This window comes from Tinamus guttatus, unplaced genomic scaffold (genome assembly GCF_059628265.1).
Source record: "Tinamus guttatus ecotype Peru unplaced genomic scaffold, ASM5962826v1 Tinamus_guttatus_pri_ptg000106l, whole genome shotgun sequence".
In the NCBI taxonomy this organism is placed as follows: Eukaryota; Metazoa; Chordata; class Aves; order Tinamiformes; family Tinamidae; genus Tinamus; species Tinamus guttatus.
In genome coordinates, this window is record NW_028288640.1 from 1,782,012 (window position 1) to 1,796,059 (window position 14,048).

A 14,048-nucleotide genomic window follows, 5' to 3' on the forward strand; every position below is an offset into this window, starting at 1 on the left:
CTTCAGATACAACTGCTGTGAGGGCTGTATTCAGCTCTCATGCTGGTGAATGGAGAATATTCCCACTTGGTCTCTGGACTAAGTCGATTCCAAGCAATGCAATATGCCATTCCAAGGCATCTCCACAAATACCACTCAAAGACTAGTGCATCTATTTCCACCTGCAGCAAAGCAGAAACAACTCCCCTGGAGCTATGGGTAGGAGTCCCTGCTGAACTTGGCACACAGCCAGTTCAAAGTGGAGAACCAGAAAGGGAGCTGAAATAAGGGAGAGAGGAAATATGGGGAGTTCCTTGAGAAAGTGAAATGGTTTGGCTCAGAAAAGCCTGCCTTAACTTTTGGCTTTCTTTCCTTCCTTGGACAGGACTCCTGGGCCCCGAAGGAACTAATGCCAACAACAGCTCCCTCAACGAGTTCCTCCTCCTGCCATTCTCAGACACGCGGGAGCTGCAGCTCTTGCACTTCTCGCTCTTCCTGGCCATCTACCTGGCTGCCCTCCTGGCCAACGGCCTCATCATCACAGCCGTAGCCTGCGACCACCATCTCCACACCCCCATGTACTTCTTCCTCCTCAACCTCTCCCTCCTTGACCTTGGCTTCATCTCTACCACTGTTCCCAAATCCATGCACAATTCCCTGTGGAACATGAGGGTCATTTCATACTTGGGATGTGCTGGGCAGGTCTTTTTCTTCCTTTTTTTCATATCAGCAGAGTATTGTCTTCTCACAGTCATGGCCTATGACCGCTACGTTGCCATCTGCAGACCCCTGCACTACGGGACCCTCCTGGACAGCAGAGCTTGTGTCAGAATGGCAGCAGCTGCCTGGGCCACTGCTTTCCTCAATGCTTTCCTGCACACTGGGAACACATTTTCCCTGCCACTCTGCCAAGGCAATGTGGTGGAGCAGTTCTTCTGTGAGATCCCCCAGATCCTCAAGCTCTCCTACTCAGGTTCCTACCTCAGGGAAGTCGGGCTTCTTGTGGTTAGTGTCTGTTTATCCTTTGGCTGTTTCGTTTTCATTGTGGTGTCCTACGTGCAGATCTTCAGAGCTGTGCTGAGGATCCCCTCTGAGCAGGGCCGGCACAAAGCCTTTTCCATGTGCCTCCCACACCTGGCCGTGGTCTCCCTGTTTCTCAGCACTGCTGTGTTTGCCTACCTGAAGCCCCCCTCCATCTCCTCCCCAGCTCTGGATCTGACGCTGGCTGTTCTGTACTCGGTGGTGCCTCCAGCACTGAACCCCCTCATCTACAGCATGAGGAACAAGGAGCTCAAGGATGCCATTAGGAAAGTGATTTCATGGACCTTTTTAAGCAGTGGTAATTTTTCCACATCTATCCACAAATGACTCTTTCTGTATCCCGTAACTCGATTGAGCATTGTTTCTTCATATTATTTTTATTATGACTTTTATTAGTGATAATAATTGTTATGGTGTTGCTACACAACTACTTGTATTCTTTCCCCCTTTGTACGGTGTCTACTTGGTCTCACCTGACACCCTAAATTCTGTTGAATGCTGCACAAGGACTGGCTCCCTAACAGTATCTCTGTAATAAAGTAAATTCTATCAGTGCAGTGCGTGAAACCTGGGCTTTTCCTCCAAAGCTGGTGCCAAGAATAGGCCCAAGGACTTGCACCGCTCAAGGGCCTGCTGCACAGGATTCTCCATGGGTTCAGCAACACAGAGCTCAGAATCATGTAATGATCTTTCAGAGACCAAGGGCTGGTTTGAGAATTCCCCTATCAGACTCCAAGGATAGTGGAGACGCTGAATGGTCATGGATTTACACATGCACAGCTCTCCTACGTATTAAGGCACAGTGTCAGACGGCTGTTCTCATGGAGGGGAAGCTGGCGGTGTCAGGAGAGCACAGAGATCCTCCTGGGACAGCATATGCCTGGGATGGACTGTGAGTAGAGCCTCATAAAGGGAGAGGTCCTCAAAGATGGAGTTTCTTAGAGGTAAAGCACTGGGTATTCGCAGGCAAAAGAGGACTCTGCAGTCTCAGGAGAGGCAGTGAGGACTCAACTGCCAGGAAGAAGGGAGAACGGAGAGCCCTCTGTGTCACCATCTATCAAACACCAGGGGCAGAATGTATAGGCAGAACTGGACACAACGAGCACCCTTGGAAATGCTCTGCAGTCCAGGTGCCCTGGAGTGTGCAGTCATCTGCAGTCCCCTGGAGGGATTAGAGGTCGTGATACCCATTTGGTTGGGTCTGACTCCTACCACCGGTCACAGGGGCAGTGAAATGTCACCCTTAGCCACTTTATTCCCTTCTCTCCTCCCTTCATATCCTTCCCGGCTCTGGATCTCTCTGTGCTGGCCATTCTGTACTCAGTGGTGCCTCCAGCACTGAACCCCCTTGTCTACAGTGTGAGGAACTAGGAGCTCAAGGAGGCACTGAGGAAACTTCCTCAATGGGTACAATGTCAGTGCCAAAAACTGTCCTGTGTCCAGTCATTTGTCATTCCCATGTACTTGGCATGAAACGTGCTCCTCATTTATTTCTTTCTGAATTTTGACTCTTACCTTCCTGATAAAATAATAATAAATAATTATTTAAAATATAATACAACAATACAGTAGTAACAAAAGGCTGACTAGGGAAAATACAGGCCATGCTGTTAAATGGGCCAAGAGCCCTGGTGAGAGAGGACACAGAAAAGGCCACCTTTGCTGCAGTCTTTAGTGCTAAGAGTGACCCTCAGGAATCCTAGGCCCTGGAGACCATGGAGAAATGGAGAAAGGAAGACTTTCCCTTGCTGGAGGAGGATCTGAGTAGGGCTGACTTCAGCAAACTGGACACCCACAAAACCATGGGCTCTGAGGGGACTCTCTTGCACTGTTCAGTGCCCACACGTGACAGAGCTCCATGAACTGGAGAAATCGAGTCCCTCCAGTTACACTGCTTGTACCTCTGGCCCTTGGCAAGCAAACTTCACACATTAGAGACTCTCTGAGCACCATCTGATAGATGCAAAAAGGGGCTCACATTGGAATGCTGCATTTATGGCACTGCACCTCGCACTGCTTTCATGCCTCCTGATGGTTAACTTGATTCCCTTTACCCCTTCTCTGTTTGTCACGCTGCACCATTGCATGTGTCACGATCACATCTCAAAGTGCACAAGTGGCAGTTTCTCCTCTGGTGTTATTCCTGTGTTTCACACCTCAGACAACTTCACCTGCCACCTGCATGGTCAAAGTGACAACTGGGAATAGAAGAAGCTGAGCACAAGGAAGGACCTTGCTCTACCTTGCTTGGTCTTGTTACAGGCGTTGCCTGGTTCGGGCTGGGCTGCTTTTTCTTGGAGAGCAGCAAGAGAAGAGGCATCTTTCCCTTCTTTTAAAAGTCATCAGGCAATAATTTGCATCCTGCTTGTAACACACACTTGCTACTCAGGGCCATAAGGGCCGGGGGCTTGGGGCATGCAAAGGAGCACGATGAGAAAGAAGAGCACCGGCACAACTCTGGGGCAGATGGGGCAACGGGAAAAACCAGACGCCACTGGAAAGAATGGTCTTATTTCACTATTAATAAGTCAGTACACTATTAAGTCAGTACAGAATGATACATTTAACAAAATAAGCTTACTACACACTGGTTTTAGCAACAGATAAAATAAGCAAGGTAATGCCCCTAACCATTACTATATGAGAAAGAGAATAGTGATTAAAAGATACATCACCAATTGCCTAAATATGTTACTGTCATCCAGATCCGCGCTCACTGTTGTGGCGAGGATTTGGAGAACCTTCCTGGCAACTGGGAGGTGTAACGTGGTGCATCCACCCGTGAGGTCTCCAAAACCGCGTCAAGAGTGTCCATCTTTTACAGACCCAAATCAGCAATTCATGATAACTTGCATTTTGTTTGTGAGCGGTAACATCTGATGTGGCATACTTTCCCTATCATGTGGGATGGGGATCTGGTCAGAGCCCAGGCCTCGGATGGGAGGGTTCCCTTCAAGGCCAAAAGCAGCCACACGAGAGCTTAAAAAAGCTATGGTTTAATAAGCCTCCGTGCAAGCTGGCATGAGCAATTCCACAGGCGAGTGTTGTGCACTGCAAAGGCAGTGCCGTATTCATCTCTAAGTCAACCCCGACTCAGGCCTGTCGTTCGGGCCCTGGCACTTCAGTTCCTCATGTTCCACTCTGTCGTGACACACCAGGTTATATTCGTCCCCACATTGTGGGGCTGCCAAGAGATTTCCTTGGTAGTGGGAAGCGGCATGAAAAGAGAAAACAGGACCAAAATACAGCTTGGGAAGCTCAGACTGGGCAATAGGATGAAGAAATATCACTTGAAGGGTAGAGCAGTGGTGCTACAGGGCACCCAGAGCGAGTCTGTCACCACCCATGGCTTTGTGTTTCAAGAAACAGCCACTGAGGATGGAAAAGCTCTCAATGAAGGGAAGAACCTCTTGTGAGAACTTGCTGGGGAAGCAGATTGGGTGTCTATAGTCTGCAGGGACACAGGAGCAGGTCTAGGATGACCTGTGGTACAGACGGCCAAGGGCGCTGCCAAGGCCCCAACAGAACGGAGGCCTTTATCCTCTTGACTATGGCTGTTGTGTCTGTCACCAAGGCCTACCAGGAATCATAAGGACTTCTTTGCCCCCTTTATCCTTCTGGGCACCCTGGGAGGTGTCATGTGTTTGTCCTGCACTCAGCGTTGCACACCCTCACCCAAACACTGATGCCAAGGAGGACGTGGGCAACACATGGAGGAAAGGATCTCCCTTTCCAGGGTTTCTCTGCCTGTGCTTGGCCAATGTGTGTTGACAAAGCACATCAAGGGTGTATTCAGCATCAGAGCCACATGAGTGTTTTCTCTACCTACCTCTTACCAATGATTATGACTTTTTAGCTTTAATCAGCCCTTGGTGAGTGGCTGTAGTTAATGGCCTCAGTGGGATCCATTAATGCTCTACAAAACTTTAGGGTTTACTTCTGACTTTGACTTCTTCACTGATTTCTTCAATCTCCTTTCAATAGCTGCAATTCATGGACTGCAATCCAAAATACTGCATGGAGCTCATTAAAAAGCAAAAAGCCCTGATAAACCAGGACTCTCCCTGCAATTTCCTTCAAGTGTCCATGGCTAATTGAGGAGGATTGGGGAGTGTAGCTAAAAGCTGAAGATAACAATCATATACAAGTATTTCACCTTTTTAAAGTTTTCTATTATTATTCTAAAGACTAGGTGACAGCACATCATCCAATTCATAGCCATTCCGAGTGACTCCTAATGAAGGCAGCACATGTAGGAAAAGCAGTGTCCCAGGGATCAGGCACTGTATGCACAATCTTCCTCCCTATCTCCCCATCCCTGCCATTTCTCTCATCAGCCTTCTGGGAATTTAAATCACTCGTATTGAAAGCCAGCCTTAGTCCACCTAAGTCGGCACTCAATGTTATAGCTCACCTGCCCCAATTCTCACCTGCTTTACTTAGACAACTGTCTGCCAACAGGCACAGGGGGGATCTTCTTTTAGTTACGAGGAAACAAAAAAATAAAGCAGAGTATAGTTTCATGGAAAATAATGACACTCTTTGAATGTATGCTAATTCCATACAATCTGTACATATAGTAAGGACTTGGATAATTGGGCAGACTGCAGAAAGACAGAGCAAGCTTTAACCTCCCTAAAGGGCAAACGAGCAGGTGGGTCTGTGAGTGAAGAGAGTATCAGGAGGAGTCACAATGTGTCCAGATCGTGTCCTAAAGGGGATGTTAGAAATTGTCACTTTAAACAGGACATGTGGGAAAGACCCCCAGCACGCAGAGCTGGGCCCACAGCATCACTGGTGAACTGCCACAGACTGAATAAGCAACCCAAAGAAGTCCTTCCTTTGGCAGTGACTTGGAAAGCCACATCCCTGACAGGGTTACAGGGAGATGGGGGTTCTCTTCTGTGAGATGGTAACCAGGACTCTACTGCAGAGACGAAGAGCATGAAGGGAGGTTGCAGGGCTTGTAGTTTGCCAACTTCATCAGATGCAAGGCAGGGAGCTGGTCATCTCACAAACTGCTGATGGAGCCAAATGAGGTGGGGACTGATGAGTGAGATGGGGACTGCTGGATCAACACCCGCAGCCTGGACCCCAGTTCTTGTTCCCAGTGATCCTGCTGCTCTCCACCAAGGCTCCCAGCTTTGGGAGCTCCTTCCCGAGGTGTTACACAGAGACTGTCACCGCAAAGACCCCTCTGGATCCCAGGGCTGTGGCAGCAGTTGCTCAGGGCTGGAGGCTGCCACAAGAGTCCTGCCTGAGGGTCCCACCTTAGTTGGGGACAACGTGGCAGCCAGGACTCCTGGGGCTGGGGCTTCCCCGAGCCCCAAGGCTCCCGTGGGGCAGCTCCAACCCTTGTGTGGGTGCTGGGGGCAGAAGGAGAGAATCCAGGGCAGGTTTCCCTGGCACTGGCTGCCCCTCTTCTCCCCCACGCCGGGGTGGGCAGTGCTGGCTGAGCCCAACACAGCAGCTCACACAGCCCCCCAGGCCCCCACACCAGCGCCCGCAGCCCCGAGCTGGGCTCCCCTCCCTGCCTCGTCCCTGCACAGCCCCCAGGAGAGATTCCTGTGCAGACATGAAAAAAAACTAGGTATCTTTATTTTATTATTTATTAACATGGATGTAAAAGAGAAGTAAAAAGGAAAGAAATGGATAAAATACAGCCTTGATACCAGATATCCTGATGAGTGAATGAAACAGTTGTTATCATTGACCTTGTACCCGCTGAATGAATTTTCTCAGTGCCTCCTTGAGCTCCTTGTTCCTCATGCTGTAGATGAGGGGGTTCAGGGCTGGAGGCACCACCGAGTACAGAATGGACACAATCATATCTAAAAGTGGGTAGGAGATGGAGGGGGGCTTCAGGTAGGCAAACAATATAGTAATGACAAACAAGGACACCACAGCCAGGTGCGGGAGGCACGTGGAAAAGGCTTTGTGCCGGTCCTGCTCAAAGGGGATCCTCAGCACAGCTCTGAAGATCCGCACATAAGACACCACAATGAAAACGAAACACCCAAAGCCCAAAGAGACAGTAACCCCAATGATCCCTACTTCCCTGAGGTAGGAATCTGAGCAGGAGAGCTTGAGGATCTGGGGGATCTCACAGAAGAACTGCTCCACCACATTGCCTTGGCAGAGTGGCAGGAAAAATGTGTTCCCAGTGTGCAGGAGAGAATAGAGAAAGCCACTGGCCCAGGCAGCTGCTGCCATTCTGACACAGACTCTACTGTCCATGAGGGTCCCATAGTGCAGGGGTCTGCAGATGGCAACGTAGTGGTCATAGGCCATGACTGTGAGGAGAGAAAACTCTCCTCCCAACAAGAAGACGAAGAAAAATACCTGTGCAGCACATTCCGAGTAGGAAATGGCCCTGGCGTTCCACAGGGAATTGGCCATGGCTTTGGGAACAGTCGTGGAGATGGAGCCCAGGTCGAGGAGGGAGAGGTTGAGGAGGAAGAAGTACAGGGGGGTGTGGAGGTGGTGGTCGCAGGCTACAGCTGTGATGATGAGGCCATTGGCCAGGAGGGCAGCCAGGTAGATGGCCAGGAAGAGCGAGAAGTGCAAGAGCTGCAGCTCCCGCGTGTCTGAAAATGACAAGAGGAGGAACTCACTGAAGGAGCTGCTGTTGGACATTAATCCCTTCGGGGCCCAGGAGTCCTGTCCAAGGAAGGAAAGAAAGCCAAAAGTTAAGGCAGGCTTTTCTGAGCCAAACCATTTCAGTTTCTCAAGGAACTCCCTACATTTCCTCTCTCCCTTATTTCAGCTCCCTTTCTGGTGCTCCACTTTGAACTGGCTGAGTGTGCCAAGTTCAGCAGGGACTCCTCCCAATATCTCCGGAGGATTTGTTTCTGCTTTGCTGCAGGTGGAAATAGATGCACTAGTCTTTGAGTGGTATTTGTGGAGATGCCTTGGAATGGCATATTGCATTGCTTGGAATGGACTTAGTCCAGAGACCAAGTGGCAATATTCTCCATTCACCAGCATGAGAGCTGAATACAGCCCTCACAACAGTTGTGTCTAAAGGAGAAGAGCTCTGTGAGGGATTCACCCCCATCACTCTTGCCCTCCTCAACAGAGATGATATTTCTATCTGAGTCGCCACACCAGATCTCACTCCAACAATGGGGAACAACAGTCAAAGGGAAACAAGGATAGACCTTACCCTTTCTACATGTCAAGATGTCTAGAGATAGACCTTGTCCTCATGCCTCTTTTAACCCTGCACCCTTATTCCAGGCACTGCAGAGAGAAGGAGTATCTTTGATGCACACAAGCTGCAGGAGATGATGTCCACCCCTTCTATGGCAGGGCTCTTCAACATTTGGAAATCATGTGTTCTCTGCAGAAGGATAAGTGGAGGAGTCTGTTGATATATAAGTGTGCGTATAAATAATATATATGATGGTGCACACACAAACACACTAAGGTGCCTCCTCAATGTGGGAACATTCTTTGATAGAACAGAAATCTTTGGCATTTCAATCACTCTCAGCATGAACCCGTGTGCGTCCCAACAGGGGAAAAAGGACTTTGTCATGGGACCTGCTTCATCACCGAGCCTTGCCCCTCACTGTTGTGTTCTTGCACCTCACTCAGATGAAGGACAATGACACTCACAAATGAGCCCAGTTCTCCCTGCAGAAACCTCCCAGGAGCAGGGGACTGTCCACAAGCACACCCATGTTTGCTGGTGCTAAAGAGCAGCTCAGATAGACCCAGATGCTGCAGCACAGGAGAAGCTGGTGCTGTCTATGCACTAAGGGATGGCTGAGGGGACATTCAGATGTCCCTGGCAGACTCTTTGACTGCTCCTTGAATCTCTTAATGAGTCTCAATCTGTTGTCCAAATCTGACAGTTTTGTTTCCATTTTCCTCTTACCAAGTGGAAGGAAATTCTAAGCACCATCTCATTGGCTTCCCTTCCAGGAAATGCCTCCCTTGCCTTTCCTTTTGCAAAGTGCCCCCTGAAATGTGCTCACAGCTAGACCTGTGAGCAGAGCTGACCCCCGCAGCACCCTCCCAGCAGGAGAAGGAGCCTGTCCTGGTAGAGGATAATCCTCCCACCCAGAACTTCTCCCCTCAGTGCTGTGGGGAGCTCCCTGGGCAGGCTGAGCGCTGACCTTCACAGGCGACACAGTCACTGCTGCGGGCACACAGCACCTTTGGGTGTAGGGACCCTGCTCTGAAGTGCAGACCTCTCACCCTGTCTGCACAACCCGGCTTCACATCACTGCTGTTTCTGTTGGGGAAGGCAGCAGGATGCCCTGCTCATAGGTGGTATGTTAGAGAATCCCTGCTCTGAAGCAGCTCCTCTTCCTCTGCACTGCAAAAGTCATGAGAAAGAAGCAAAAAATGCTGCCAGCCATGGGGTGTGATGGGTTCTTATGTCCCCTTCAAGAAGCTCCGTAGCATTGTCCTGTAAGCACAAACTCACCGTGTCAAGAGCTGTGAAGGTCTCCTGTGTGCTCCCACTGCACACTGCCGTTCCCCTCTCGCTGCCTTCTCTCCTCCCCTGTCCGCAGCAGCAGGCAGTGCCCGCAGCCCTGCTGCTCTTGGCACAGGAGCTGCTCCTGCACTCGGCTGTCTCCAGGCAGTGCTGACAGGCTGCCAGGAGCTGCCTCCGTCCCAGGAGCCTGGCTCCACTAAGGAGCAGAGGAACAGCTGAACTCACCAATTTCTCTGTCCCTCGTGCTCCCTCCTCCTGGGAAATGTTCTCTCAAACAAACTAAAATAATCATCTGTTTTCCTTTTCTCGTGAGTGGAGAGAGGTTCCAACATTGCCATTTATTTCATCAGAGGATGAGGAGCTATGAAAGTTGTGAATGTCCCACTCTGGAAGAATGATTTTCATCCCCCAACCAGACAGGGACACCTAGATGGGACGAAAGCCAACTCACTGAGTGGTTCAGGTTTTGATTAGGATTAATCAATCTGGGCATTACAGAATTCAGACCCCCAGCCCTGGGTCTGAAGTGATATTCAAATTATTCCTGTAAATTCCACAGACGCCATTGGTGGGATTCCCCTTGCCAAAAACAAAGTGAGCACAACACAGAGGTGTGCATGTATGCTCTGTCTAAGATCCCACTGTAATCATTGGAGATGGAAGAGTCAGTCTCTTACACACAGATATCTGGTGACAGTTGAAGAGACAGATGTGGTCCAAAGCAGATGCCCCACAGACACATGTGGTGTCCGTGTCTGCTTGCTCTGATGCAGGAACTGGGGGACCTGCATCATCCTAGAGGATGAGGTGAGGATCAGGTGGGGAATTGTCTTGGCTGTCTGAAATGACCTCCTGGTGCCAAATACAACTAGAGCCCCACTCACTCCAGCTGAGACATAGGAAGATTCCAGTATTAACCAGCAGCTCTTGTAATTCAGTGCAAACAGTTTATTTGATAGCGTTGAGAAGTGCTGGAAGAGCCTTGTCAGATGCCTGGGTTGTCCAGCTCAACCATATGTCTCTAGCAGATTGGACCTACAGGGAAACTATCCCCTTTGGAGCACTTTCTGGGCAAGTGCTCCAGAGTATCCTAGGGTTCCATCCTGAACCCAAACAAATGAAATCCAGCACTGTCTGTAGGGAAAGTCCATCCTGTCTACATGCATGTGTGCTGCGTAAATGAGAGGCACATCACACCGAGGTATCTTGAGATTTTTTGCACTCTCAAACCCTTCTTGCTCTCCTCCCCTCCACATCTGCTCATTCCATCATATTATATGAACAGGGACTGGGCTAATGAGGACCTCAGCATGTCTGGATAACAGGCTCTCAAGGTGCATGGACATCTTCAGGGACACTTTGTCCTTCCTGGAGATTTGTGCAAGAAGTCTGTCATAGGTCCAGTATAGCCACAGAGTCACCTCAGGCAGAACCCCCTTTCCTGCTGTTTCTCAATGCCCAGCTCTGTTTCTTCCTGGCCTCAAACACTGCTGGATTCACTTTCTTAGTGTGGAGCTGCTGCCACCATTGCATTGTTCCTGCTATATATGATGGCATGGCTCTGCTCTGAACTGGGCCATTGAACACCCAGTGTCTTTGCCTCTTAGTAACAGGTTTCTCTGTGACCATTCTGTTCTCTGTGCCACATCTCAAGCTCTATAGCCCAAATATATGCAAGTGTAGGCTGCCTGAAGTAGAGGCAGGAGCATGTGAAGATGTGCAAGCTGTCACAGGCCAGAAATATCATTGGAATGGTGATCAATGGAAGATGAGGGAGGATGCCTTTTGTGTGAAGGAGCAGATTGGATGTGTGGAGCTCTTCCTTGGAAGAGGCAAGGTTTGAAGTGAGAGCTTGTGGGTGAGCATCTCAGGAGGAAGCTCTCCTATTTCCCGGCAGTATAAAAAAAGTCTGTGGATCACTGACCCTGGTTCTTGTTGGGCAGACTTTAATCCCCCTATCACGACCTGGATAGGCAAACTGCAGGGTGAAAGCAGTCTTGGAGGCTTCTGGAGGACATCAAGGAGAACTTTTTTGCACAGCTGCCAGATGGGCTGATAAGGATGATGCTTTCTGGTATCTGGACATTTCAAACAAGGACAAACTGATCAGGGATGGGATAGTCAGTGTCTGCCTTGCCTACTGTGACCATGAAAATCCAGAGTGCCTAATGCTGAGGGGAGTGCAGAAGGACAGTAGCAGAATGGAGACTGAGCTTCAGAAGAGCCGACTTCCTGGCCTGTTCAGGGGAGTGGTGGGGGATTCCAGGGGAGGCAGCTCTCAAGGACATCAGAGCTCAGGAATGCCAGTAGGTCTTTAAGGACAGACCTGCCAAGCATAAGGATGGGCCATTCTAATACTCACTAAAACTATCAGATAGCTCAGGGCACTCAAACCAGCAAACACCCCTTGGGTAGACTGGGATCTCCTTACTTATCTCCAGGCTAATAGGGCAATGTAGAGGAGAAAAAAGGCAGAGGCATTTAGAAATATTGCCCAGCATCTCATTACAAGGACAAGTGCAGGGTCCTGCACCTGGGGAGGAATAACCCCAAACACCAGTATAGATTAGAGGTTGACCTGCTGGAAAGCAGCTCCACAGAGAGATATTTGGGAATCCTGGTTGACAAGTAGTTAACCATGAGTCAGCAATGTGCCCTCGTGGCCAAGAAGGCTAATGGGATACTGGCTTCTATCCTATGAGGAAAGACTAAGCGAGCTGGGCCTGTTTAGTCCGGAGAAGAGAAGACCGAGAGGAGACCTGATCAACACATAGAAGTAAGTACCTTAGGGGTGACTGTAGGGAGGATGGGGCCAAACTCTTCTTGGTGGTGGCCACTGACAGGATAAAGGGTGCTAGTTGAAACACAGGAAGTTCCATCTCCATGTGAGGAAGAACTTTACTGTGTGGGTGACAGAGTCCTGGAACAGGCTGCCCAGAGAGATTGTGGAATCTCCTCCTCTAGAGATCTTCAAAACCCGCCTGGATGCCGCCCTGTGCCACATGCCCTAGGTGTCCCAGTTTGAGTAGGGGAGTTGTACTAGATGATCTCTAGAGATCCCTTCCGATGTTAACCACTCTGTGATTCTGTGAACTTGCTGCTGGAGACAGTGCCCATCGTTTCCCTTACCATATCTTCAGAGTGCAATTCAGCCGAGTCTACATTAACTCACCCATCAGACAGGGAGGGGAATTACTGCAGCACAAAGAGCCTGGCAGTCATCAATTACTAATGCCACTGCTCTTGTTACACCATGCTCACTTAGGCACTGGGTTCATTAGCAGCCTAAAAGATCTTGCTGGACTCCCTGGTCCACTGGTAGCTGGCCGCAAGTCTCTACTCCTTGTCCATGTTCGACGGAGAAGATCATGCTCTCAGCGGCACAAATTCCTGGTGCTAAGTGCTCCATCTCCCTCCTCTTGATTAAGGAGCTGCCTTTCTCCAGGGCTGCAGAGCTCCGCAAGTGTCAGCCCCTCCACGGGGCACCCTCATCAAACCCTCTCGTCCCCGCCGCTGCTGCTGGCCCCTCACTGCTCTGGCAGCAGCGACCTCAGCGCCAGCACCCGCCGTGAGCCTCCTGCTGGCCCAGCAGCTCCTCGGGCAGGGGGACCTGGCTCGCGCACAGCCCAGCGTGGGCTGCTGCCGCCACGGGCTGCAGGGACACCAGGTTCCTCGGCAGAGCCGCCCCGGCCAGGAAGGGGCTGCTGACGTCACAACCAGCTGCGCGGCCTGGCCTATCAGGGGCTGCGGCAGCAGTGACGTCACCAGCCGACGCCCACGCGTCAGCACAGAGCCAGCCCTGCAGAGAGCAGGGGCCTCCCGGCAGCGTCCCCGCAATGGCCTCCGTGTCCCTGCCCGCTGCTGAGACACCCCTGGCCTCACAGGCAGCGCCTGCTGCTGCCCCGGCAGCTCCGCGCACACAAGGGACCTCCCCGCGTGTCTGCACCAGACCCCGCTGCCGGCCGCGCTGCTGCTGGGACAGGAGTGGCCTCAGAGCCCGTCCCCAGCCATGGGCCAGCGCTGGCCTCGCAGCTGCTCTGCCAGCAGGGACCTCCCAAGGAACTGCCCAGCCAGGCGCCTCTTGCTGGCCTGCCCGGGACTCAGCAAAGAGCAGAGCTCACGGTCACCCTCACAGACATGGATGGACCTGCTAATGCCTGGTGCTGTCCAGTCAGGAGCACAGACAATGTGACCCCCCTCCCAAGCAGGAGCAGTGCCATGTGCCTGCTGCTGGCCTCCCAGGTGCTTACAAACATTGCCGTAGGTGAAATGCCTTGATCAAGGGGTTTGGACTAGATCATCTGCAAAGCTCCTTCCAACCTCAACCATACTGTGATTCTATAAATGGTCTCCACTGGAATAGATCAGCTTTTGAGCTGTAGGGATCTGCCTGTCCCTCAGCTTTATTGTGAGTGCTGCTCTAGTAGGATAGAAGCCATCCAGGGTCATTAGAGATGACCAAGGATATTCCTGACCTGGCCTCCCACTGAAGTTCTATCTCCAGTGATTCCATTAGGACCTTTAGGCCAGGAGCTTGCAAGCAGACCATGTGCATGCTTAGCCTGGTAAGGGGAATCCC